At 45.8% G+C, this 26508-nt stretch overlaps 1 protein-coding gene, 1 non-coding gene and 1 pseudogene across 2 annotated transcripts in view; 2 read left to right on the top strand and 1 right to left on the bottom strand.

Moving 5' to 3' along the window:
- Window positions 1-4916: 4916 nt before the first annotated feature.
- Window positions 4917-4998, bottom strand: TRNAL-UAG (transfer RNA leucine (anticodon UAG)). Its single transcript has one exon. It is a non-coding gene; the product is annotated as a tRNA-Leu (tRNA).
- Window positions 4999-5741: 743 nt separating this feature from the next.
- Window positions 5742-6116, top strand: LOC102997644 (60S ribosomal protein L22-like; annotated as a pseudogene).
- A 6655-nt stretch (window positions 6117-12771) lies between these two features.
- The window catches only part of EEF2K (eukaryotic elongation factor 2 kinase), a 60376-nt gene continuing 46639 nt past the window's right edge, over window positions 12772-26508 (top strand). The window contains exon 1 of the mRNA XM_007189957.3: window positions 12772-13122. The gene's annotated coding sequence lies outside the window, so the exon portion shown is untranslated. The remainder of the gene's footprint in view (window positions 13123-26508) is intronic.

Below are 26508 nucleotides of genomic sequence, written 5' to 3'. Positions count from 1 at the left end.
TGATGGAAGTTAACTAGACATTGTGATCGTTTCACAGTATATACATATAGCAAATAATTATGTTGTACAGCTGAAACTAATGTAATGTTACATGTCAATTAAATCTCAAAAAAAAACCCTTTTTAAAGAATTGGATCTCTCTAAAAAGTACCAATATAGTAATAATGGGAATTATTAGAAATTAGCTGGTCATATTTTTTGTTTTACTGTTGCTTCAATTTGTTAATGAGGAGGCCAGTAGTGATCACCGTAATCTTTAATGTTTAAACCACAAAATTGCTTAATCCAGCGCTGCTCTCCACAGAAACAGCACCTTCCTATCATCTTGGTATCAATTGTGAATACCAAAATATTAGTGGGTAAATACGTCTGTGTATATATCATAATATGCACACGTGGAATTGGCTGATAAAACTATGGATCCTAGCAGAGAAGAAAACCGTCACAAGCCTAAAGAAATCTGTGACGGGGAGGAGCAAATGTGTTAGTTAGGGCCAACATGTCCATCGCCCGGCGTGGGCATCAGCAGTATGTCCTCTGCTGAACAATTAAGAAAGTTCGTGAAGCAGTTCAAAAATGTGTGCTCCTGTTTGCTATGTTGAATTTGCATGTGTGTATATAATTTTTAAAAGCTCAATAATCTTTATGCTTTGTTTATGCTTTATCCTTTATGTTTAATGCTTGACAGTTTGAAAGAGCTTTCATCTGTGTGCTCTTACTTAATTCTCAGGCCCACCCTTACATAGGGCTTATTATTCTTATTTTATAAATGAAGAAACTGGGATTGCCTAATCCAGTCACTGGTCACTTCTCTACAGGCGGGGTAATTTGGAGGACCTGCCCAAGGCCCACTGGCCTAAACATGACACATGGTTATTTCTGCTTTTCTGCACCTTAGCCACGTCAGTGCTTGGGTTGAGCTCTGGGATCTTTCTCAGTCTCAGATCCACAAACCTCAGGCCATTTGGGGCTTTCTTTCTTCTCAGTAACATGCTTGCATGTAAACTCACCTTCTCCTCTGACTTTCTCTACCAATGCTGAGAAATCTGTTCTTAGGGCAGGGAAAACAGGTTTTCACTGTTCACATAATCTTCTAGATCTTTTGTCTACTGCCGAACCTCAGCTTGTGAAACCCAAAAGCAAAATCAATTTCTTTGTTCTCTGGATTTCTCTAAGTCATCTCTTCCCCTGAAAGTAGACTGTCTAAACCCTGGGCATGGGGGCAGCATGGGTCACTATGCCAGAAAGCTTCCTTCCTCTCAAGTGTCTTTACCCAGTGGGAAAGGAGGTGGCACTTTCACCCAACAGAGGAACCAAGTGCCCATGAGGGTTTTAGAGGCTGCCCAGATAACCCACCCTCTTTTTTTTTTTTTTCTTGTATACCTTCTCATAGATATTTTATTTTAAATTTTTATTGGAAATAGTTGATTTACAGTGTTGTGTTAGTTTCAGGTGTACAACAAAGTGCATCAGTTATACATATACATATATCCATGCTTTTTTAGATTCTTTTCCTATATAGGTCATTACAGAGTATTGAGTAGAGTTGCCTGTGCTATACATAGGCCCTTATTAGTTATCTATTTTATATATAGTAGTGTGTATATGTCAATCCCAATCTCCCAATTTATCCCCGCCCTTTCCCTCCTGGTAACCATAAGTTTGTTTTCTACATCCGTGACTCTGTTTCTGTTTTGTAAATAAGTTCATTTGTACATTTTTTAGATTCCACATATTAGTGATAGCATATGATATTTGTCTTTGTCTCACTTACTTCACTCAGTATGACAATCTCTAGGTCTATCCATGTTGCTGCAAATGGCATTATTTTGTTCTTTTTTATGACTGAGTAATATTCCATTGCATATATGTTCCATATCTTCTTTATCCATTCCTCTGTCTGTGGACATTTAGGTTGCTTCCATGTCCTGGCTATTGTAAATTGTGCTGCAATGAACATTGGGGTGCATGTATCTTTTCAAAGTATGGTTTTCTCTGGATATATGCCCAGGAGTGGGATTGCTGGATCATATGGTAGCTCTATTTTTAGCTTTTTAAGGAACCTCCATACTGTTCTCCATAGTGGCTGTAACAATTTACATTCCCACCAACAGTGCAGGAGGGTTCCGTTTTCTCCACACCCTCTTCAGCATTCATTGTTTGTAGATTTTTGATGATGGCCATTCTGACTGGTGTGAGGTGATAGCTCATTGTAGTTGTGATTTGCATTTCTCTAATAATTAGTGATGTTAAGCATCTTTTCATGTGCTTTTTGGCCATCTGTATGTCTTCTTTGGAGAAATGTCTATTTAGATCTTCTGCCCATTTTTTGATTGGGTTGTTTGTTTTTTTGATATTGAGCTGCGTGAGCTGTTTTTATATTTTGGAGATTAATCCCTTGTTAGTTGTTTCATTTGCAACTATTTTCTCCCATTCTGTAGGTTGTCTTTTCGTCTTGTTTATGGTTTCTTTTGCTGTGCAAGGGCTTTTTTTTTAAGTTTAATTAGTTCTCATTTGTTTATTTTTATTTTTATTTTCATTACTCTAGGAGGTGGATTAAAAAAGATCTTGCTGCAATTTATGTCAGAGAGTGTTCTGCCTATGTTTTCCTCTAAGGGTTTTATAGTATGCGGCCTTACATTTAGGTCTTTAATCCGTTTTGAGTTTATTTTTGTGTATAGTGTTAGGGAGTGTTCTAATTTTGAGACAGCAAGTAGGAAGAGATCCTAGCTTTCTTGGAGACACTAAGCAGAAGCATTATAAATGCAGAAAACAGAGTCATTACTGTGGGCAGCTCAAGGTGAAATAGCCAGTCAGAATGGACCAGTAAGGCGAATTCATAAACTTTCCATTATGAGTGATGAAGCTATTCCCCTTTGTAGACCCAGTGCCAGGCGTCTAAAACACTATCCGGTCTCTCATCTTAAAAATATTTCTCTTGACTCCCCATTCCCCCTCCCACTACTGCTACCATCACTCACCAAATTTCGTGATGAGATGTCCACACTTATGTTTCCATTTCTTCTCTTCAACTCACACCAAAATGGCTTTAATCAAGGTCATCAATGACCTTGTCCATAAATCATAAAACCAAAGAATATTTTTCAGTCTTTATTTTGCCAAGTCTCTTCAACATAGTTGGCTACTCCCTCCTTCTTGCCATAATCTTCTTGACAACAATCTATATGACAACACACCTGTCTTCCACTTGTGTCTCTGACCAGTCCTTCTTTATCTCCTTCACTGGCTTCTTTTCCACTGCATTCCCTTTAGGATGATGGTCCTCAGGACTCCATCTTGGTCCCTCTACTTCCTCTGCATGCTCTTCCTGGGCAAGTTCATCCATTCCCATGACCTCAGTCTCCAGTGCCTCCCAAATCTGTATCAATTGCTCAGAGTGTTCTCTTGGCCTCCAGACTTCTATGTCCAATCTACTCAACCCCATGTCCTAAATCTCAAACTCAGTGTGGATCAAACTGAAATCATCTTTTCCACAAACGTCCTCTTCATCCTGTGTTCCCTCCTAGGGAGACGAGAGGCACCGCCAGCCATCCAGTGGCTCAAGCCCAAAACCTGGTCATCACTTTCGATGTGTTATTCTTTTTCATGTCTTCGTCACTGAGTTCTGTCAGATCCACCTCCAAAATGTCTCCCTGTCCAACACACTGTCACACCATGGTACAAGCCACTCTCCTTTCTCCTAGACAACTACAGTAGGCTTTGAATGGAACCTCCTATTCCTACTGCCAGAGGGAACATCCAAAATTGGAACATGCCACCCTCCTGCTTTCGATGGCTTCCCATGCCCTCAGGGCCAAGTTCAAAGCCTTAACTTGGCATTCATGGCCCTCCTTGCCTAACACTTCAGTCTCATCTCTAGCCATTTGTCCAGCTGCTCTCTCTCTAGCTGCCCTGAATTACCTTCCCAGCATCTCAGACTCACCAGGCTCTCCTTTGCCTCTAGGATTTTCCACATGCTGTTCCCTATTCCTGGAACTCCCCTCTCCCACCTTCACTAGCTAACCTCTCAATTTCAAGTCCAAGCTAAACGTCACTTTTTCCGTTGTCCCTGGGTCAGCTTCCGCATGACACTCCTCACAGGTATAATTAAAGAAATTACAGTGGCTGTGAACTCTATGAGGGCCAAGACATGTCTGCTGTTTTGCTCTGTAGCCTCAGGTTGATCTTGATTTCTGGCACATAGTAGGCCCTTCATAAATGGTTGTTGAATGAGTAAATAAACAAGCACCAAAACCAAGTAGGAAGTGGATCAATGAAGCTGGGACCTCAAGGCTGATACACCTGGGCAGGGCAGGGCTCCTGATACCCCAGACCCTCCATAAAGTCACCTGACACAGTTTCTACCAACAGGGATTTATGGAGTCAGCCTGGGCTCTCCGCTGACACAGAGCGGGCCAGAAAGGGACCCTTCCTAACTGACGTCTTGATTAAAATCACCTCCACCTAATCTTTGTCCTTGGGAGGTAAAGGGGCCCACTCCCGGTGGCCTCAGGCCTTGAAGCATTAAATTAAAGGCGCAGACAGACTGTTGAGAGCTTTTCAAGGTGTCTCAGGATGCTTTCCCATGGAAATAGGGAGACGTTTTTGTTTTCGTTTTTTAAGGTAGCGGGATTGGTGGGTTTGTGTACTAGGCTAGGGAGTGAGGTGGCTTGTCCTGCAGTTTCCTTCTTTTCCCCTCCCTTCCCCATTCCATTAAAAAAAAAAAAGGCTGAACTGGAAGAAATCACTTTTACAGGTTGAAATTCCTGTATAAGGAGAAAGTGAATGAAATGAAGGATCCCTCTGGGGATTTTCTACTGTGGGGAAAAAAAAACGTCAGAAGGCAGAAAAAGTGAAGAGTAATTGGGAGAGGATATATAAGTTAAAAGAATGGAAAAGTGAGAATCTTGGAGGTGTGGCAGCGGTGGGATTCGAACCCACGCCATCGAAATGACTGGAGCCTAAATCCAGCGCCTTAGACCACTCGGCCACGCTACCGCCCGCTCGCAAGCTCTTCCATTCTTACTATATTAGTCTAGTGACGCGGCGCCTCACGTTCTCTAAGCCCCGCCCTCATCTGTTTACGCATGCCCGATATCAGCCTGACGCTTACCGCGCCAGTTAACAGCATATTAACCCCTGGCTCCCTCCTGGGCTTTGGAGTCAAAGTGCTCTTGTAATCGGCAGTAGTAAGTTCAGTCGGGACGCAGCATTGAGAAGGAAAACAAAGTTCCCAATTGTTAATATTAATATTCAATCGTCATGTATGTTTGCATTTGATTTTTCGCGAGCGTGGCATACTGCCTACGGCCACGTGGGGGCAGTGTCGCGCTGCCGCTTGCTCCTGGCTGGGCTGCGGGTCCCGCCGGGAACCCGGGTTTGCGCGGAGCCGGCAGAGTCCCCATCCTGTTTGGACTCTCTAGCCCTACTTAAGGGAACCTCTGCAGCTTCGGGTGGCCCCATGGCCGGCCCCTGCCACCGCGATGTAAAAATCATGGGTCCAGGAAGGAAAATCATTGAACGTTTTTACAGATCCTTGCCTTGTGTAGGCTCCCTCAATCATCACTCTTATCTACTTTTTACAGAGGGGGAAACTGAGGCTTAGATTGGCAGAGTAACTTGTGTTAGCTACCCCCAGGCAGAGCCAGCATTCCCTAGCCTCCCAAAACCCAGTGTTCTTCTACGTAGAGTATTTCAGTGTGTTTTAAAATGCAGTAGCCCTTTCTGCCTTCGCTGCCTCCATGGCGCCCGTGAAAAAGTTTGTGGCTAAGGGGAGCAAAATAAAAGCAGGTCCCGAAGTTTACCCTTGACTGTACGCACCCTATAGAAGATGGAATCATAGATGCTGCCAATTTTGAGCAGTTTCTTCAGGAGAGAAAGTGAACGGAAAAGCTGGGAATCCTGGTGCAGGGGTTGTAACAACCGAAAGAAGCAAAAGCAAGACTACTGTAACCTCTGAGGTGCCTTTTTCCAAAAGGTATTCGAAATACCTCACCAAAAAATATTTGAAGAATAATCTACTTGATTGGTTACGCATAGTTGCTAACAGCAAAGAGAGTTACGAATTGCGTTACTTCCAGATTAATCAAGATGAAGAAGAGGAGGAAGATGATTAAAACTCAGTTATCTGGAATATTTTGTGTGAGTTCTTTTTTTTTTTTTTTTTTTTTTAATTTTTATTTATTTATTTATTTATTTATTTATGGCTGTGTTGGGTCTTCGTTTCTGTGCGAGGGCTTTCTCTAGTTGTGGCAAGTGGGGACCACTCTTCATCGCGGTGCGCGGGCCTCTTACTATCGCAGGCTCTCCTGTTGCGGAGCACAGGCTGCAGACGCGCAGGCTCAGCAGTTGTGGCTCACGGGCCCAGCCGCTCCGCGGCATGTGGGATCTTCCCAGACCAGGGCTCGAACCCGTGTCCCCTGCATTGGCAGGCAGATTCTCAACCACTGCGCCACCAGGGAAGCCCCTTGTGTGAGTTCTTGAATAAAACTTGGGAACCAAAATGGTGGTTTTCCTTGTAAAAAAAAAATAAAATAGAAACAAAATGCAGTAAATTCAGAGCAAATACATATCAATAAATACATAACAAACTTCCATTTCCTGCCACCGAGAATTAATTGTATTCAGCTCTTCTGAAAGATCACCCCCTGCGGCCACAAGAAGGAAGCAGAGATCTCTTTGAGTCATCCCCCCAACAAATGACTCAAAGCATTCTCCAGTAGTTGCACCATTTGCTAGCAGCAACTGTAACAGAGAAGAACAAACCTGACTCCATATTGAATCTATTCCTTTAGCTCTAACCTTTGTGCTCTGTTGCCTGTGCTTAGTCATGCTGGCTCTGCACCTTTTGTGAAAGATTGTTGCCTGTAGTCTGAAACATACAGGATACCCCCTTCTCAAGGCTCTGACCTTTAACCTTAACACTTTTCCATTCGTATAGAGAGAAAAAGTTGCAGAACAGAAAAGAACATTTGTCTTGTTGGAGGTTTACAGGAACATCGTGACCTGACCTACATGGACAGCTGCGAGAACAAAGGATTCCAGCACCAAGAAGTTTACAACAACTAACCACACCCCCTCCCCTTTTAATATAAAAGCCTGAATTCTAACTTGGGGAACATGGTTCTTTGGGACACCAGTCCACCACCTTCTCAGTCTGCTGGCTTTCCAAATAAAGTTGCTATTCCTTGCCCCAGTACCTCGTCTCTCAATTTATTGGCCTGTCGTGCGACGAGCAGTATGAGCTTGGACTTTGTAATGTGACCCTTCCCCTCCCAACTCTCTCTGTCTCTAATAATTTAATTCAAGTAAACATTTATCCAACACCTACTAGTCCAGATCAGGCAAAAATCAGGTCTTTTGGGAGAAGCAGAGCTGCTCAGAACTTGCATGACAGAGGTGCTTCACCAGGACCAAAACCCGGTGGAAGCAAGGCCATGAGCTCATCTGCTCCAGCGAGCAGGCCTGTCTCCCTGCAGACTTCCACAGTAGCGCTGACTCGGCTCTCCTGGTGATTTATGCCTTAAGGTTGAGGCTGGGAGGGCAGTTCCTACGCAAAACCTAGGCCCAGGCAGGCAAGGGTGGGGAGGCTACAGAAACCAGGGCAACTGGGCTCTGTTTACTTTTTGTTCTTTTCTTTTCTTTTTTTTTTTAAGTAACAGTTAAAAATAACTTTTGCTAAAATAATAAATACATGTTCCTTGTTGAAACTCCAAGCTAAGAAAGAAAAGCACAAATAAGAGAATAAAATCACCTTTAATTTCTCCTCCCAGTTAAGCTCTGTCAACACTTTGGTAAAGGAAGGTGCTTTTTTGTCTTTTTAGATTTGAAATATAATGTAATGCATGCTCTTTGTAAATTTTTTTTTCAAATGTCAAATCTTCTGTATAAAGTTAAAGGGAAGTTCTCTTCCTCACCACCTTCCTCCTTCACAGCTGAATCCCACAACTCATTATAATGAGTAACAGTTTAGCTGTATCCTTCCAGATCTTTCCCTATGCAGATGTAGGGGCAACTAGAGGCCCACACACGCCCCACCCTAATCCTGGGGTTTGCCTTGTGCAAGAGAAAGGAAGAAAGACACTATCCAAAAGACAGAAGAGTGGTCATTTCATTGCTTCTGTGAGTCTTTCTGTAGCTACAGGTGGGTCATTGAATGGCCCTGTGATGGCTTTGTGCCCAGTAGGCCCTGGACCTCCTGAGCCAAGGAGCCAAGGAAGACTTTCAAGAACTTTTTTTAAAGCTTCTGCTTAAAAACATCCCACTGTGGTTCCCAGGGATCGAGGGGGATGCAGGGGATGAACAGGTGAAACACAGGATTTTTAGGGTAGTGGAACTGCTGTGTGTGTTACTGTAACAATTGATGCATATTATTATAAATTAGGCCAAACCCACAGAATGTACACCACCAAGAGTGAACTTTAATATAAACTGTGGACTCTAGGTGATTATGATGTGTCAGTGTAGGTTCATTATTAATTGTAACACATGCACTACTCTGGTGGGAGATGTTGATCATGGGGGAGGCTATTCTTGTGTGGAGGCAGGAAGGATATGGGAAATCTCCAAACCTTCCACTCAATTCTGCTGTGAACCTAAAACTGCCTTAAACTCCCACGGACACGGCCTCCTGTGGACAGGGAATCCAAGCAGCTAGCGCTTGGGAAGCATTTCATTCCCATGGCATGTGTGTCTAGAGCAGTTCTCCAACCCTCCCTGAGCCCGTGGCAGGATTACACCCATCCCTGGAAGTTGGGAGAAGCCACATACCTAGATTGGGCTAGAGCACCATTGCTGGTGACCTCTCTTCTGCTGCCACACCCTGAAGTACCGTGAGGATGCCAGGAGCCCTTTTCTGAGGGTAACAGCTTTATCGTGATTTAATTCACGTACCATACAAGACACCCCTTTAAAGTGTATAGTTCATTGTTTTTTAGTATATTCACAGAATTGTGCAGCCCTCCTCACAATCAATTTTAGAATATCTTCATCCCCCCAAAAAGGAATACTGTACCTTTAGTAGTCACTCTCCATTCCCCCCAGACTCCCTTCCTAGCTGTGGGCCACCACTAATCTACTTTCTGTCTCTAAGGATTTCCCTATTCTGGACATTTCATATAAATGAAATCATATAATCTGTTGCCTTTCGGTCTGGCTCCTTTCACTTAGCATACTGTTTTTAGGGTTTATCCATGTTTTAGCATTTATCAGTGCTTCATTCCTTTTTATTGCTGAGTAATATTCCATTGTATGGGTATAACACATTTTAATTATCCATTTATCAGTTGATGGATATTCGGGTTTTTATCACCTTTTGCCTATTATGAATAATGCTGCTATGAACATTTGTGCATATGTTTTTGTGCAGACATGTGTTCATTTCTCTTGGATATATACCTGGGAGTGGGATTGCTAGGTTGTATGGTAACCCCATGTTTAATTTTTTGAGAAACCACCAAACTGTTTTCCATTTTCCATTCCTGCTGGCAGTGTATGAGTGTTCCAATTTCTCCACACCCTTGCCAATACTTGTTATTATCTGACTTTTGATCATAGCCATCCTAGTGGATGTAGTTTTGATTTGCATTTTTCTAATGACTAATAATGCTGAGTACCTTTTTCATGTGCTTATTGGCCATTTATATATCTTCTTTGGAGAACTGTCTGTTCAAATCTTTAGCCCATTTTGAAATTGAGTTATCTTTTTATTATTTGAGTTATAAGAGCTCTCTATATTTTGTAAATATTATAATGGAAAAGAATGTGAGAAAGAATATATATATATATATATATATCTTTGCTGCACACCTGAAACTAACACAACTGTTACAGAAAGTGCACACAAAGTGATTCAGTTACACATATACATATATATTATTTTTCTGATTCTTTTCCATTACAGGTTATTACAAGATGCTGAATATAGTTCTGTGTGCTATACAGTAGGTCCTTGTTGTTTATCTATTTTATATATAGTAGTGTGTATCTTTTAATCCGAAATTCCTAATTTTTCCCTTCCCGCCTTTCCCCTTTGGTAACCTTAAGTTTGTTTTCTATGTCTGTGAGTATATTTCTGTTTTGTAAATAAGTTCATTTCTATCATTTTTTTTTTAGATTCCACATATAAGTGATATCATATGATGTTTGTCTTTCTCTGTCTGACTTACTTCACTTAGTACTATAATCTCTAGGTCCATCCATGTTGCTGCAAATGGTGTTATTTCATTCTTTTTTATGGCTGAGTAATATTCCATTATATATATATATATGTACACACACACACATATATGTATATATGTATACCACGTCTTCTTTATCCATTCATCTGCTGATAGACATTTAGGTTGCTTCCAAGAGATTCTCTTTTTAAATGGTTTCTATAAAAGACCCAGATTAGTATCTCATTGGCTTGGCTTGGGTTACATACTCATCCCAGGACCAATGAATGGGACAAAAGGGATGGAATATGCTGATTGGCCAGGTCTAATCATATGTCCAATCTTAGAGCCAGGAGAGTGGGGAGGGCAGTTTTCATGAACTGAGAATAGGGTGGACTGGTTCCTTGAAAACAAGTCAAGATGCTTATGCACAGAAGAGATTAAAGAGGAAAAGAGAAGCTAAATAACTTGCGCAGGGTCACAGAGCTATAAGTAGAACAGTCTTTTTTTTTTTTTTGGTCTGGCTTTGGGCTTGGACAGACTAGCTCACTCTTTGTCCTTGCCCAACTTTCCCACGGTCAAAATTTCAGGTGCAATTTTGTTTTTTGCCAAAAGCCAGAGGAGTTTTCTCAAGGTGACTAAAGGAGCCAATACTTCAAACCAAAATGATTATATCTTCTAGATCTTGTATTGATATTTTCTGAAACTTGTAGTACAGAGGCCAAAAAGTTAAAACACTCAATGATGGGTTTCAGGACCATTTCTTTTTTTTCATTCCCCTCACCACCTTATGAGATGCTGCCTGAATGTCACCCACTCCCCAAGCCTCATAAACTTGAACCTTCTCCCTGCAGGGGCCATTGCAGCTGGTAAGCTGAAGGACTTCACTCTCCCAACGGGATCTGAATTTTTAGGGGCCACAAAAACTGAAGTGGCAAGGCTTACAGACAGGACATTTATGGGGTCAGTATATACCTAGACCTGGGTCAAATTCTGCAACTTACTATGTAAATTTGGGAGAGTCACTTAACCGGCCTCAGTCTTCCTGTGTATGAAGTGAGGACAGTAAGAGGGTTGTGATGAGAATTAAAAGAGACAATGTCTGTAAAGCAGTTACCACAGTACCTGACACAAAATAAATGCCCTGTAAATATCAGCTTTTACCACAACCCCAAAAAGGCTCATCAAAGAAGGCATTACAAATGACAGGTGGCCCTTGACCACAGAAACATGTTTACAACCTAGTGTTGAGTAGAAAGGAGAAATAGGTGAGTCCACTCTTGTTAGGAAAAATGTATATATTCTCATATGCATACCCAGATAACCGTGTCTGTCTCTGGCCTGCCTGCACACACCTGTTTCTCTGTGTTTGCCTGGGGCTCACCTGGACACTCAGCACCCCCTCCAGTTCCATGGGAGAACTTGGTCACGTACACCATTCCAATCCAAGGAGGCTTTGACTGAAGAACTCTTTGGGGCATAGGTAAGTGGTTAGGTCACAAACCCCACCACGAACTATTTAAACAGCCCCCGCTAGACATCGCCCTACTGGAAGCCTTTCTTGTCCTCATCCTTCCCACGGCCCCTGGCAGGTCCCGCCTGGCTGCTCTGCTCCTCTCACCTGCGGGGGTCCTTCAAATTCCTCTCCCCTTTTTTACTACACAGAGTAACTCAGCAGACCCCAAACCAGCAGGAGCCCTGTAATATAGATAGATGCCCTTTGCCAAGAGGAAGGAGCCACCTTGGAAACCTTCTGGGCAAGTGTATCTCTATAAGCCTCAGTGTTATGATCTGTGAAGTAGAGCTCCTAGCGTTGGTGTGAAGATGGAATGAGATAAATCGCTTGATAAATATTACTGTTATCACTTATATCTTTTATTTTATTTTATTTTTTTGGCCACACCGCACTGACTGCCAGCTAAGTCCCTTACTTTTATTTCTAAAATAAGAGTTGTGAAATTTCTAAAATTTCACTAGAAAAAATATCTGGAAGAATATAATATGAACATGTTCACAGTACTTATCATTAGTTTTATTTCCTTTTCTTCTTTATACCTTCCATATTTAGTCATTTATTTTACAGGTATTTATTAAAGCACTTAACTATGTGCCAGGCTGTGCGCTGAGTTAGGAATACAGCAACGTATTAGACAAATAATTACACAAATAATTGCCACAGTCATAAGTGCCTGTTTTCACAAAGCAGAAATCAGAAAAAAAAAAGCAATTTCTTATAAAAATATTGCAAGGTTATGCATAGAGACGTACAATGAGATCCCATCACTACTGATTTTGGAAAGGACTCGAATACAGGAACTAGGCGGGCATGGGATGGAGAATGGGAAGGTGCGGTGGGCGAGGGAGGGGTTAGCTGCCCCCTCTCAAATTACCCGCTGGGAGGGCGCCCCCTTCGCTGGTAGGTGCCAGGCCGGCCCCACGCGTTAGATCCGGACGCTGTGTATTCAGCAGGCTCGGGAGCCGCAGATGCAGGGCCAGGAGATCCACGCGGCGGCTGCAGGAGCGGTGATGGTCATTGCCCGCGGCCACGTGAGCGCCGCGCCGAGCTTACGCCCGCCCGCCCGCCCGCGGCCCCGCCCCTGCCCGCAGTCTCCTGCCTCAGCCACAGCCCCAGCTCGGCGAGTGTCCGGATCCGCCGCCCGAACGCCGCGCGCTGCAGCTGCCCCAGCCCAGCCGACGGTCGCCGGCGCCCTTGCCCTTGGAACGCGCCCCCAGCGCCCCGGGATCGTTCCAGCGGCTCCGCGCGCCCCTCGCGCCCCGGGAACGTTCCGGCGGCCGCCGCTGCCTCCCCGGAGCGCCAGCCCGCGCGCCCCGCTCGCCGCTCCCCGGCACTCTCGGGGGGCCCGCCCGCCCTGCACCCTGGAGCACCGGGCCTCGAGCCTCTGCCAGCTCCTCTGGATCCTCGCGGCCGTGGGTAGCGGCTGCCGTGCCTCTCCGCCCGAGGCAGGTAGGTGGGGCGGCGGTTGGCCTGGGGGGCCGGGATCCGGCGCTGCAAGCCTATGCTCCCCGGTGCAGCCGGCGCCCGGAGCGCGGAGGGTCTGGGGCTTAGAAGTGGGGCCCCAGGCGGAAGGAGAGCGTGGGGGTTAAGCTCTTCGGGTTTCCGTGTTTGCTTCTGTAAAATGGGGGACTCGTGCAGATTATCGGCAGTGTCTATTGGTAAAATACTTGGCACGTGACGGTCGGGGAGAGGCAGCTTGGGGGCCTCCGCCCGCGGCGCCTGGAGGCCCGCAGAGGGTGGGGGCAGCGCTGCCTTTCTTCCCCTGCAGGGCCCGCATCCCCCACCCCGGCCCCTGAACGAGAGGCCCAAGTTCCGGGAACCTCGAGGACCGTGTAGACGCGCCCTTGCTGCATTGTTGACTGCAGGAGTTCGGGTGTTGGCAGGCTCCGTGGACCTGTGCGCCAAGGGGCCGGGCGTTAATATGCGTGTGGCGGGGCGGGGGCCTCCCGGGTGAGTCCCGGCCTAGATTCGCCGCACACGCCTGGGGGATTGCGGGAAACCGGCCCAGCTGCGCCCCGCGTGAGACAGATGGGCTGCTGGCAGGGGGGCGCTGCTCAGTCTGCCTTGTGGGGACGCTCTATGGGAGCCTGACTTCTGGGTCCTCGGCCCTGGAAGCTGCCTGCCTTGGGGCCGCTCAGCCAGGAAATTGTCTACCCCTCTGATTTTACAGAGGAGACAGGTCCAGAGTGGTCTAACGGCAGATACTAATAAGCAAGATGGACTAAGTTTGGGAATACAGAGCAAGCAGGTGGGAGCTGATAATGCCCACACGCGGGGGTGGGGGGGAGGGAAGGGTTATTGGAGAAGGCTTCCTGGAGGAGGTGATGGAAAGGATGCCAGTGGTAGGAGGTAGGGTTTAGGAGATAGAGTTTGGCAGGCGTCTTCCTTCTCTGTGGCCTCCACAGCACCTTACAGTCATTGTTTGGTCAATGCATTTATTCAGCAAATACAATAAAGCTGCTTGATGATGGGAAATTAGATGTAACATGGGTGAGATTGCCATCCTCCCTCCTCTCCTGTTCTTCTTAAAGAGGGGGTGTCAGCTGGGGTCCCAAGTTCTTATCTTTTGCAGGGGGTGGGGAAGCAGGAAGTCAGGGCCTGACCATCCCTTGAAATGGTTTCAGTTTACATATGATCACTTGTGTACGTTCTATGATTTGCAGTGGGTTTTTTGTGTGTGTGTGTGTGCTTTTGGTGACAGAACAGTACTTTCTGGCTGACTACTAAGGATATATAACTGATATGATTTTAAAACATTTTTAATGAATTATGTGGCAGAGATGGCTATTGATCACGCATGTCCTCTGCTTCTTGCGGTATCACCTGGATGTATTTCCTAGGCTCCCTTACAGTTTGGTGGGCCACATGACTGAGTTTTGGCTGATGGAATGTGAGCAGAAATAGTGTGTGCCCCCCTCAAGCTTGGACCCTAAAAACCTCCCCACTTTCCTCATTTACCAGCAGAGTTGAGAGGACTCTGAGGGCCTGGAGAAGGACAGAGCCACAAGCTGGAAGGAGCCTGGGCCTCTGAATGACTGTGGAGCAGAGCCTCTCCTTTTCCCCTCTCTGGTGGTCTGTGGCTGTCCACTGAAGAGTATGGGGCTCCAGGAAGCTCTTTGGAAGGTCTTTGGATATGAGAGAGGCTTGTTGGCTGTGGCCTTCCCCTCAGGGTGATCTAACTGGGCTGTTCCACAGGGGAAGGGTATCTTTAGGCCTTTTTTCTCACACTGGTCAGATTCCCCAAAGAAGTCTTGTCCAGTCTTTGGCAGGATTGGCATCCAGGTGCCAGGACACTGAGAGCAGTGTGGAAGAAAGCTGAGGGTCACCAGCAGAAACTTGGATTTGTTCAAACTCATTCTCTAGGATTTACTCTTTCTGGTCCTATTCCTAAAGCTGATACAGGAAAAGTTGATGATCAGGATTGCATTCAAAGTAATAGTGGCTGGCTGGACTGATTCAAAAATAAACATTTTTGCGTTGGGAAGATCAGTTTTGCTGACCAAGAAGCTGCAGACTTAACCCCCGTGAACTGAGAATGTTCTAGAAGAAAGTGGTTATAGTGACCACCACAGGATAAAAGTAGCTTGGATTAAACTCTTGCAGGCAAGGCTGATGGGCACAAGAAGAAGGCTTCAAACGAAGGAAGGAGTGAGTCACTAACAGGCTGATGATGAAGTAGAAGATGACATTCTCTGGGTCCCCAAAGTCCCAGGGCTGTGGAACACCCAGAGAAGCATTTCAGAGGGCTGGAAAGTCAGAGGGCGGTCATTGTTCCGTTCTTCAGCTGTGATGCTTTTTAGACCTGGCAAGGAGCCCACAGGGAGTGGCCGAAAGGCAGGAGGCTCAGCTGCAGAACATTCTCTCCTCCAGTGGTTCTTGAACTTTAGTGAACATTGGTACCACCTGGAGGGCTTGTTTAAACATGGCTTGCTGGCCCCACCCCCAGAGTTTTCTTTAGCAGGACTGGAGTGGGGCCCCAGAATTTGCACATGTGACAAGTTTTCAGGTGAGGCTGCTCCTGCCGCTAGTGGTCCCAGGATCACACTTTAAAAGTGGTTTAGCAAGTGATGGCTGAGTGAAGCCCTGGATAGACCTGCACTGGCTTCAGACCCACCTCCCCCACCTTCTAGCCATGTGATTTGGGGCAAGTCACTTAACTTCTCTGTTCCTCAGTTTCCTCATCTGTAGGATGGAGCCAATGGTGCGTACCTCCTGGGGTTCAGGGGAGGCTTCCTGGAGGAGGTGACATCTATCTAACGTGAGACCTGAGGGATGAGCAGAGTTGGCCAGGGGACAGGTAGGGAGAGCAGGCTAGAGCACGTGCCAAGCAGATGGCACAGTGTGGGCGAGCCAAGGGAGGGGGCAACGCTTGTCCTCCAAGGGGCTGAGAGGAGTGATGGAGCAAGAGCTTCATAAGTAGTGCTGAAATGCTATGAATCTGTTCTGGGCTACATGTCTCAGGGTGGGATTGCAGTGGAGGGGAGGCTGACCAGGTCATGGGAAATGGGCTTTGGGGATGGGAAGGCCTGAAAGCAGTGCAGGTTACTTCTGTCCACATCCCATTGGCTCAAATGTAGTCACATGGCCCCACTTAGATGGAAAAGGATTTGGGCAGGGGAGAACAAATCCGCAGTGGACAGCTGGCTTTTGTGCCACAGACCAGTTCTCTGACCTCTTCTTCACCTTGCTCCCTCTGCCCCACTTTGGTGGATGAGTGAATTTTATAGATGAGGAAGCTGAGCTTCAGAGAGGTTAGGTAATTTGCCCAACGTCACTCAGCTAGTGGCAGAGCCGGGACTTGAACACAGATCTGTTCATCCCAAAAGATTTGTTGGGCCCGATCCTGGTCTTGGCTGCTTTTTGAGGGCCTCCCCATGACCCAGGCTTTCCCACTCGGGATCTCAGCTGCGTCTCTGGGCTAAGTAACCCCCAGATGCCTTGTAGTTCTAACCTGATAGCCCCTCCATTCCTCCATGCCTACAATGCTCATTATACCCGCAGAAATTGCCCACTTTTGTTCAGTTACTCATTCATTCATGCAGCCTGCATTTACAGGGAACCTAGTGTGTGCCAGGCATTGTGCTCTGGGCTGGTAGCTAGAAGGACTAAGACACGGCCCCTTTTGTTCCAGACACTCACGTGGTCTGGCCACCGAGAGGCTGTGTAAACACAGAGTTGCCCTGAGAAGTGAGACACACTTTCTCTCTGATCTGACCCACCAGGAGGACAGAGTATCCTGGGAACATGAGAAGGGTGCAAACGATTAAAAATTAAAATTCAAGCCCTCTTGTGCATTTTGTTAATTGAAGCTGTAACTATATTATTGTGCTTTGTATTCTAAAATGTATTTTTCTGATTTTTAAAACAGTAAAGTAGCCTTTGCACCTTAACAGTTTTATATGAATGAAGGACAGTGAATTGCAACGATGAGCTTTAGCAGAGTGAATGTTGACTTGTCTCTCTGGGTCCAGCTGTGGGTTGCTGTTCTCATCAGCGAGTAAGCTAATTTCTCTGTCTCTGGTATGCGTGGAGATGTGTTTTTAAAGAGGAGATGAGGGAGGGTGGATTGGGGGAAGTCTCCTTGGAATCCACCAGAGTCATTCTCGAACAGGGTTTCTCAGCCTCAGCACTATTGACAGTTCGGCTGGACAGTTCTTTGTTGTGGGGGCTGTGCTGTGCATTGTAGGATGTTTGGCAGCGTCCCTGGCCTCTATCCACTAGATGCCGGTTGCACTCCCAAGAGATGTGACAACCAAAGGTGTCTCCAGACATTGCCAAGTGTCCCCTGAGGGGCAAAATTACCCCACTGTTCTAGACTATATGTGTTTCCTACGGCCACTGTAACAAATTACCACAGACTTAGTGGCTTAAAACAACACAAATTTCTTTTCTTATAGTTCTGGAGATGAGAAGTTCAAAAGCCAAGGTGTCAGCAGGGCCAAGTTCTTTCTGAAGGCTGTAGGGAAAATCTGTTGCCATGCGTTTCCAGTTTCTGTGGGCCACCTGCATTCCTTGACTTGTGGCCCCTTCCTCCGTCTTCAAGGCCAGCTGCATAGCATCTTCAAAATTTCTCTATGACCCCTGCTTCCATCATCCCATCTCTTCCTCTGACTCTGACCCTCCTGCCTCCTTTTTATAAGGACTCACTGGATAATCCAGGATACTGTCCCATTTCAAGATCCTTAATCACACCTGCAAAGTCACTTTTGCCACATAAGAGAACGTATTCACAGGCTTTGGGAATTACGATGTGGGCATCTTTGGAGAGGCATTATTCTGCCCACGACATAGACTGTTGGGTCTCTGGGTATGACGGAAATGCTTATGGAGGGCCTGGGAGGAGGAAAGTGACTTAGGGATTGGGGAGTGGGGTATGGTCAGAGCATAATAGCAGCTGGTGCTTTTGAGGACAATTCTCTGTCAGGCACCATGGGCCCGATCTCACTAACAACTCCAGGGGGTTAGCTGTCCCCTGTTTTACAGACAGGAAACCACCCAGAGAAGGCTTTCCGGAGGGGGTAAAAATTTGAGCTGGATTTTGAAGGGAACAGGGGCTTGGCAGCAGGTGGGAGAGGCATTCCAGAAAGTGTCCTTAGGGTGCAGGGGCAGGGAAGTGAGAACTTGGTCGTGAATGGGGACTGGTTCTTGGGTGGGGACATCTGTAAATCAGTCCTTTTTCTCTGACATGAACTGTATTATTTCTTGAAATAGTTTTAACAAATGTTTATTCATGAGCACCCACCACATCCTGGGGGTATATATGTTAATAAGTCACTGACCTGAACTCTTAGCTGGAGGCTTGACTTAGTAGCTCCTGATGTCGCACTTTGTTACCCTTCCCACCGGCAGCAAATTAATGAAACTCAGCCTGGAAAGGTATTTGATTAGCACTTTATGAACCCTGCTCAGTGCCAGGCACTGTGCAGGTAAAGACTCAAGGAAGTCCCAGCCTGCCCCATGGAGTCTGTTGTTTCAGGCTCCTAGCTGGGGAGCCAGGATTCAAACTGGGCCCTGGGACCGCAGAACACTGTGTCTCGGGCACTATACTGAGCTTTGGTTTTTGTTTCTTTTATTTTCACCAACTTTTTTTTAATTGATGTATAGCTGATTTACAATATTATAGTAGGTTCAGGTGTACAGCATAGTGATTCAGTGTTTTTACAGATTATACGCTATTAAAAGTTATTACAAGATAATGGCTGTAATTCCCTGTGCTATAAATATATCCTTGTTGCTTATTTATTTTATACATAGTAGCTCATATATCTTAACTTGCCCCTCCCTTTATCCCTGTCCCCACGACTTTGGTTTCTGTATCTGTGAGTCCCAGGCATGTTTGGACTCAGAATCTCAAATGATGTCATCACTGTTCATTTTTCTCTTCATCTCTTGTTCTGCTCTTCACCAAAAGTCAGCTTTGTTCTCTGGTGGCCTCAGCCCCTGTCTCAGATTAACATCCTGCAGGAAAGGACTGACCTTCTCTTCCAGTTGCTCAAGCTAAAGCCCCAGGCTTACCTGAGATTAGGCCATAGTGGTTTGTTTGTTTGTGTGTTTGTTTAGGGAGTGTTAGTCATTTTTAAATATTTATTTATTTATTTATTTATTTATGGCTGTGTTGGGTCTTCGTTTCTGTGCGAGGGCTTTCTCTAGTTGTGGCAAGCGGGGGCCACTCTTCATCGCGGTGCGCGGGCCTCTCACTGTCGCGGCCTCTCTTGTTGCGGAGCACAGGCTCCAGACGCGTAGGCTCAGTAATTGTGGCTCACGGGCCCAGTTGCTCCGCGGCATGTGGGATCTTCCCAGACCAGGGCTCGAACCCGTGTGCCCTGCATTGGCAGGCAGACTCTCAACCACTGCGCCACCAGGGAAGCCCCGGCCATAGTGGTTTGACTTGAGTCACATGCCCATCTCTGAGCCAATCGCTATGGCCAGGTGCCCAGTGCTGTGATTGGCTCAGTGGGGTCATGTGACACACCCCGTTACCTGGGGGTGGATCCCCAACCCCAATCCCATGACTGGAGAGTGGGGGAGAAGCAGATCCCCAAACAGAAACAGGTGCGTGACGCGAGGTGGTGCATAAGTCACCCGGTCCGTTGTGGTTGAAGCTGAGGACCACTGAGTTCTGCCGTGCTGGCCATGTACTAGTGTGTGTACTGGTGGCTCAGCACAGCCCGTGTTGGCTCTGGGGTGCTGGCTCCCAGGAGTGGTGGGTGGGAGATTCCAGATCATTTCTACATCAGGAAGGCAGCTCCTGGGGGTGAGGGGAGCCCCAAGGAGGGCCGGTGGTCACTGTGGCTTGGCCCACAGGCCTTGACCTAGGCATTGCTGTCATCATTTCCTGCCCCAGGGGCTGCCAGAGAAGCCCTTTACAGCAAGACGCAGTGAGAGCAGTGGTTCAGTGGCCAGAGCCTAAGATAGCCTGTTCCCTGGGGACCCCTGAAGAAGCTTGGCTTGGCTGCTAACCAGGTGTCCAGGTCACCAGCCTGGCTGGGACCCAGGATTCAGCCCCCTTTATTGATGGTACTTAAAATGGTGATGATAATTATAGTCTTCGTGCTTGTTCTGTGCTAGCACTGTCAAGTTAGTGGGGTGGGTACAGCTCTGCATCCCAGGTTATAATGAGGAACCCGAGGCCAAGAGGTAAAGTCACACACCTAGTAAGTGGCAGAGTTGGGGCTTGAACTCGGGTCTGACTCAGAACTCTGCTCAGCTACCTCTCCATAGAAATATTTTCCCAGGATGTGTCAGGGACTGGGAGGGGAAGATGTGGATGCCTGAGTGAGGGCAGAGGAAAGCTTCTAGAGAATCCTGATGTCTTGGGAACTGGGGTTCTGCTCCTGGTCTCAGTCTCTCTGCTCACAGAGAGGCCCTTTGTGGGCCGAGCAAAGCCCAGGTTAGATGGAGATTCCTAAGAGGCTGGTGTTGGAACAGGCATCATGGGGCTGAGTTATGGGCCAGTGAGGGCTCCTTGCCTGTCTAGGGGAATCCAACATCCTCCAGGTGGCCAGTCTTCATGGGCAGATGTGGAAGCAGCTACCAAGTTAGGACTCTGGATTGAGACCACAGTTTTCCCAGGCTGACCTGCCCAGGCATCAACTTGTCATAAGAGATACGATGTGACTTTTTATGACATGGGAGAGAAGGGGCACTGGACCAGATAGAATTAGCAAGTAGTAGGAAAAAAAGAAAATTATAGTATATTATATAAGTTTAGATAGCAAACTCTGAAGATTGTGAGTCCAGGATAATTATGGTGCCCCATGATGTAAGATTATGCTGCCCCAGGCTCTCTCTGTTTCATGGCTCTGCCATCCTCGGCACATGGCTTCCTTCTCATGAATAAATTTAGCTGCTTGAGCTCCAGCGATCACACCTGCATTCCAGCCAGCAGGAAGGAGAGAGAGCAGAAGAGTACACTCCCTCTTTTTAAAAACCATTCCCGAGATAAACAACAAGGTCCTACTGTATAGCACAGGGAACTATATTCAATATCCTGTGATAAGCCGTAATGGAAAAGAATATGAAAAAGAATGTATGTATATGTATAACTGAATCACTTTGCTGTACAGCAGAAATTAACACAACATTGTAAATCAACTACACTTGAATAAAATAAATTAAAAAAAAACAAACCCTTCCTAAAGTTGCATACAACCCTTCTGCTCATATCCCCTTGGCCAGAACTTGGTCACATGGTCACGCCTAATTGCAAAGTAATCTGGGAAACACAGACCTTATTATGAGTGGCCGCATGCTTAGCTAAAAAGCAGTGGTTCTGTTATTAATAAGGAGAGAATAGCTGTCGGGCGACAGTTAGCAGGCGTTGCCACAGCTGCCTTTTAAAAGCAAATGTATGACAGCTGAAAAGCCATGAAACAGATCCCCCTCACTCAGTTCTGGAATCCATATCAAGTGCCTGCCGAGTACAAGGCACTGTGCCAACTAGGGTCACAGCTGCTCGTCTGCAGCTCATGTTGTTTCCCAGGGCCGAGGAAAATGTCAGGTCTGTGGTGGGACGTGGCCAAGGGCTGGGGTTCTGGTCCCAATTCCCCCGTGAACTCCTGTGGAACCTCAGTCAGGCCACTTTCCCGCTCAGCTCCCGTCACAAATGGGGAAGTTGGCGAGATGAACTAATTGAGTCAAGGTCACCAGCAGCACGGCTAGGATTTGCACCCTTTGGCAGCCTGGCTCCTGAGCCCGGGCTCTTAACGGCTGGGCAACACCACCTGGAGGTCCGTAGCTGAGGCTGTGGCCGCAGCGCAGCCCCAGAGGCCAGTAACGTGGCTGGGCTGCTGGCAGCTCCAGGCAACGGTGTCTCTTGGTCAGCACGGACTCCGGCCAAGGGCTGACCAGGGCAGAGTAGGCATTGGGGCTGGGAGCGGCCGAGGGTGGGGAGAAGTGGGCACAGGGCCCCGGGACGATTTTGGTAACAAGCAGGATCAGGTGGCTCTGGCATTGGATCTGGGCGGTGACTGTCGTGCCCAGAGGGTCAGAAACAAACTCGGAGGTTGACACCCAGAGCAGCAATTTTCAAACGGAGTTGAGTAAACACTGTGGGTGGTGCATTAAAGATAAAGAGTAAAAAAGAAAGAAAAACAAGTAGGATAGAAAATAGCAGAGGGCATTGTACAAAGTAAGGCTAAGTACAGTTTCCTGAAATTTTAACTTACATTTTGTAGGTGGATACTGGGTTAGGACATAAATATATTTCGTGCTCGGATGACTGTCAAGAAAGTGCTGAAGCCTCATGTCTAGAAAACTGCCTCCCGATGGAAACAGCTGTTAAGAATAATTGGAATTAGTTGATTTTAAAAAATTTTAGGTTTTTTCACTTTTTAATTTTTTTATATTGAAAGCAACCAGCTTTGTAAAACTTAAAACAGTATAGAAGTGTACAGAATGTTAAAAACTTCCCTGCACCCCCCAGCTCCCAATGCCACTGCCCACCCCAGTGCTGGTAGCGCTCTTGTGGGCCCTTCCGGGACATACCTTTTCTTTTAGCACAGATAGGATCACCATAATGTAACTGCTCTTGTGCAACTTGCTTTTTAAATGTAACGGTTTTTCTTTTTTTATTATTATTTTTAATCTTTTTAAAAAACATTTATTTATTTTATTTTTGGCTGTGTTGGGTCTCTGTTGCTGCACTCGGGCTTTCTCTAGTTGCAGCGAGCTGGGGCTACTCTTCATTGTGGCGCACGGGCTTCTCATTGTGGTGGCTTCTCTTGTTGCGGAGCACGGGCTCTAGGTGTGCGGGCTTCAGTAGTTGTGGCAGGCGGGCTCAGTAGTTGTGGCTCGCGGGCTTAGCTGCTCCGCCACAGGTGGGATCTTCCCAGACCAGTGATCGAACCCGTGTCCCTTGCATTGTCAGGTGGATTCTTAACCACTGTGCCACCAGGGAAGTCCCATGTCTTTTCTTTTTTTAAACATGAGATTATTGAAGTATATTCACAAACCTACCAATCCACTTATTTAAAGTGGATTTAATATAGTCAGTGGTTTTTTAAATGTATTAACAGAGTCATGCAACCAACACAATCGGTTTTAGAACATTTTCATCCATTCATAAGAAACCCTTTAGTGATCGTTCCCCATTTCCCCCCAACTCTCCCCTCCCCCATCCCTAGGCAACCACTCACGTACTTTCTTATAGATTTGCCTTCTCTGGACTTTTCATATAAATGGAATCATTCAATATATGGTCTTTTTTGAACTGTCTTCTTTCACTTAGCATCAGTACTTCATTCCTTTTTGTGGCTGAAGAGCATTCCATTGTATATATAGACCACATTTTGCTTATCCATTCATCAGTTAATGGATGTTTGGATTGTTTCCCCTTTTGGCTAATGCGTATAATACTACTATGAACCATATGTCACAAGTTTTTGTTGTGGACATGTTTGGGTGTATACCTAAGAGTATAGTTGCTGGATCATATAGTAATTTTGTGTTTAACTTTTTGAGAAACTGCCAGGCTGTTTTCCAAAGTGACTGCACCATTTTACATTTCCATTAATAGTGTATGAGGATTTCCAATTTCTCCCCATCCTCACCAACACTTGTCATTTTCCACTTTTAAAATTCTATCTATCCTAGTGGGTGTGGCTTTGATTTGTATTTCCCTAATGGCTGATGATGTTGAGTATCTTTTCATGTGTTTACTGGCCATGTGTATCTTCTTTAGAGAAACGTCTGTTCAAATCCTTTGCCTTTTTTTTTTTTTTTTTTTTTGGCTGTGCTGCGTGGCATGTGGGGTGTTAGATCCCTGACAAGGGATCAAACCCATGACCCTGCAGTGGAAGTGTGGAGTCTTAACCACTGGACTGCCAGGGAAGTCCCCCTTTGCCCGTTTTTTATTTGGGTTGTCTTTTTATTGTTAAGTAGTATGAGTCCTTTACATAGTCCCTTATCAGACATGATTTGCAAAAATTTTCTCCCATTCTGTGAGCTATCTCTCCACTCTCATGGTGGTGTCCTTTGAAGCACAAAAGTTTCTAATTTTGATGATGTCCAGTGTATCTATTCTTTTGTTGCTTGTGTTTTTGGTGTCCTATCTAAGGCTTTGCCTAATTCAGTGTCACAAAGATTTTCTTATATTTTCTTCTGAGAGTGTTAGAGTTTTACTCTTATATTTAAACCTTTGATCCATTTTGAGTTAATTTTTTTGGCCACACTGCACAGTTTGGGGATCTTAGTTCCGCAACCAGGGATCAAACCCATGACCCCTGCAGTGGAAGCACAGATTCTTAACCACCAGACCTCCAGGGAAGTCCCCATTTTGAGTTAATCTTTGTATATAATGTAGGAAGGTGTTCAACTTCATCCTTTTGCATGTGTATATTGACTTGTCCTGGCACCATTTATTGAAAAGAGTATTCTTTCCGCATTGAATTGTCTTGGTACCCCTTTCAGAAATCAATTGACTGTAAATGTGAGGGTTCATTTTTGGACTCTCAGTTCTGTGTCTATCCTCATGCCACTGTCAACTGTCTTAATTACTTTAGCTTTGTAGTAAGTTTTGAATTCAGGAAGTGTGATTCTTGTAACTTTTACAAGATTCTTTCAGCTATTCTGGGTCCCTTGAATTTCCATGTGAACTTTAGGACCAGTTTGTTAATTTATTCAGTGAAGCCACTGGGATTCTGATAGTGATTGGGTTGAATTTGTAGATCAGTTTTGGGAGTATTGCCACCTTAGCTATGTTAAATTTTCTGATCTATGAACACGGGATATCTTTACACTTATTTCGGTCTTCTTTCATTTCTTCTGACACGTTTTGTTTCTCACTGTGCAAGTCAAGCACTTCTTTTGTTAGCCAAGATGTTTTATTTATTTTTTTTTGGCCGCATGATTTGTGGGATCTTAGTTCTCCGATCAGGGATTGAACCCGTGTCCCCTGCCGTGGAAGCGTGGAGTCCTAACCACTGGACCTCCATGGAATTCCCTAGCCAAGTTTTTTATTCTTTTTGATGCTGTTATAGATAAAATTGTTTTCTTAATTTCATTTTTGGATTTTTTCATTGCTAGTATATGGAAATATTATTGACTTTTGTATCCTACAATGTTGCTGAACTCTTTCTTGACTATCTTTGCACGTCTTTGTGTATCTAGAGCTTCCTTTTTCTTTGTAACAGTCACACAGTATTTCATGGTGTAGAAAAACTGTAGTTTATATAACAGGCCTCCATTGATGGTCATTGTGGGCTCTTCCCTCTTTTTTACTGTTACTGATTGTGCTACAGAGAACGCTCTTCAGGCCACTCATCCATTCCGGGGACGTGTGTTGAGTGCCTGCTCTATGCCAGGCACTCTTAAGGCAACAGGGCTACAGACGATAAAGAAGTTAAATGAGATGATTTTGGCTTGGGAACATCTCTTTGAAGAAAATAAAACAGGGTGATGTGCTAGGGAGTGACTGGGTGTGTGTTTGAGAGGGGTTCTTTGAAACGAATCAGAGAAGATTTCTCTGGAGAGGTGACTTTTTTTTGTTTGTTTGTTTAATTAATTAATGAATTTATTTATTTTTGGCTCTGTTGGGTCTTCGTTTCTGTGCGAGGGCTTTCTCTAGTTGTGGCAAGTGGGGACCACTCTTCATCGCGGTGCGCGGGCCTCTTACTGTCGCAGCCTCTCCCGTTGCGGAGCACAAGCTCCAGACGCGCAGGCTCAGTAGTTGTGGCTCACGGGCTTAGTTGCTCCGTGGCATGTGGGATCTTCCCAGACCAGGGCTCGAACCCGTGTCCCCTGCATTGGCAGGCAGATTCTTAACCACTGCGCCACCAGGGAAGCCCTGGAGAGGTGACTTTTGAGCTGGGATCCAAATGATGAGAACGACCCACTGTTGGGAGATTGGGAAGGTTGTTCCAGGCACAGGGAACACAACAAGTACAAAGGCCCCGAGGTGGAAAATGGGCCCCCAGTGTTCACGGAACACAAAGAAAGCCCATGGGCCTGGAGAGCTGCCAAGGCCGGAGGAGAGGTGGACAGGGGCCAGACTAACACAGGCCTGGTAGCCTTAAAAGGCGTTTGGATTTTGTTAAGAATGTGAAGAGAAGCTGCTGGAGGGTGTCAAGCAGAGAAATGATTTGATCTAATTTATGTTCTAAAAAGATCAGCCTTGTGGCTTAAGAAGCATTTATTTTCTGTTTCAAGTGCTGAGTTCTTCAAAGTGGAATTACCAGGTGGAGGGGTTTGTACATTTAAAATGTTCCTAGACACTGCCTGCCCGTGTCTCCCCTAAAGGTAGCAGTAGTTTTCACGCTGAGGGTGCCCGCTCCTTCTGTGCCAGGGGCATTCGGGATGAGGTGCCCTGCAAGCTCTCAGCCCCTGGACCCCAGCACC

The sequence above is a fragment of the Balaenoptera acutorostrata genome, chromosome 15 (genome assembly GCF_949987535.1).
Source record: "Balaenoptera acutorostrata chromosome 15, mBalAcu1.1, whole genome shotgun sequence".
NCBI lineage: Eukaryota > Metazoa > Chordata > Mammalia > Artiodactyla > Balaenopteridae > Balaenoptera > Balaenoptera acutorostrata.
Note: the sequence above shows the minus strand (reverse complement) of the source record. Positions and strands in the feature narration are given on the sequence as shown.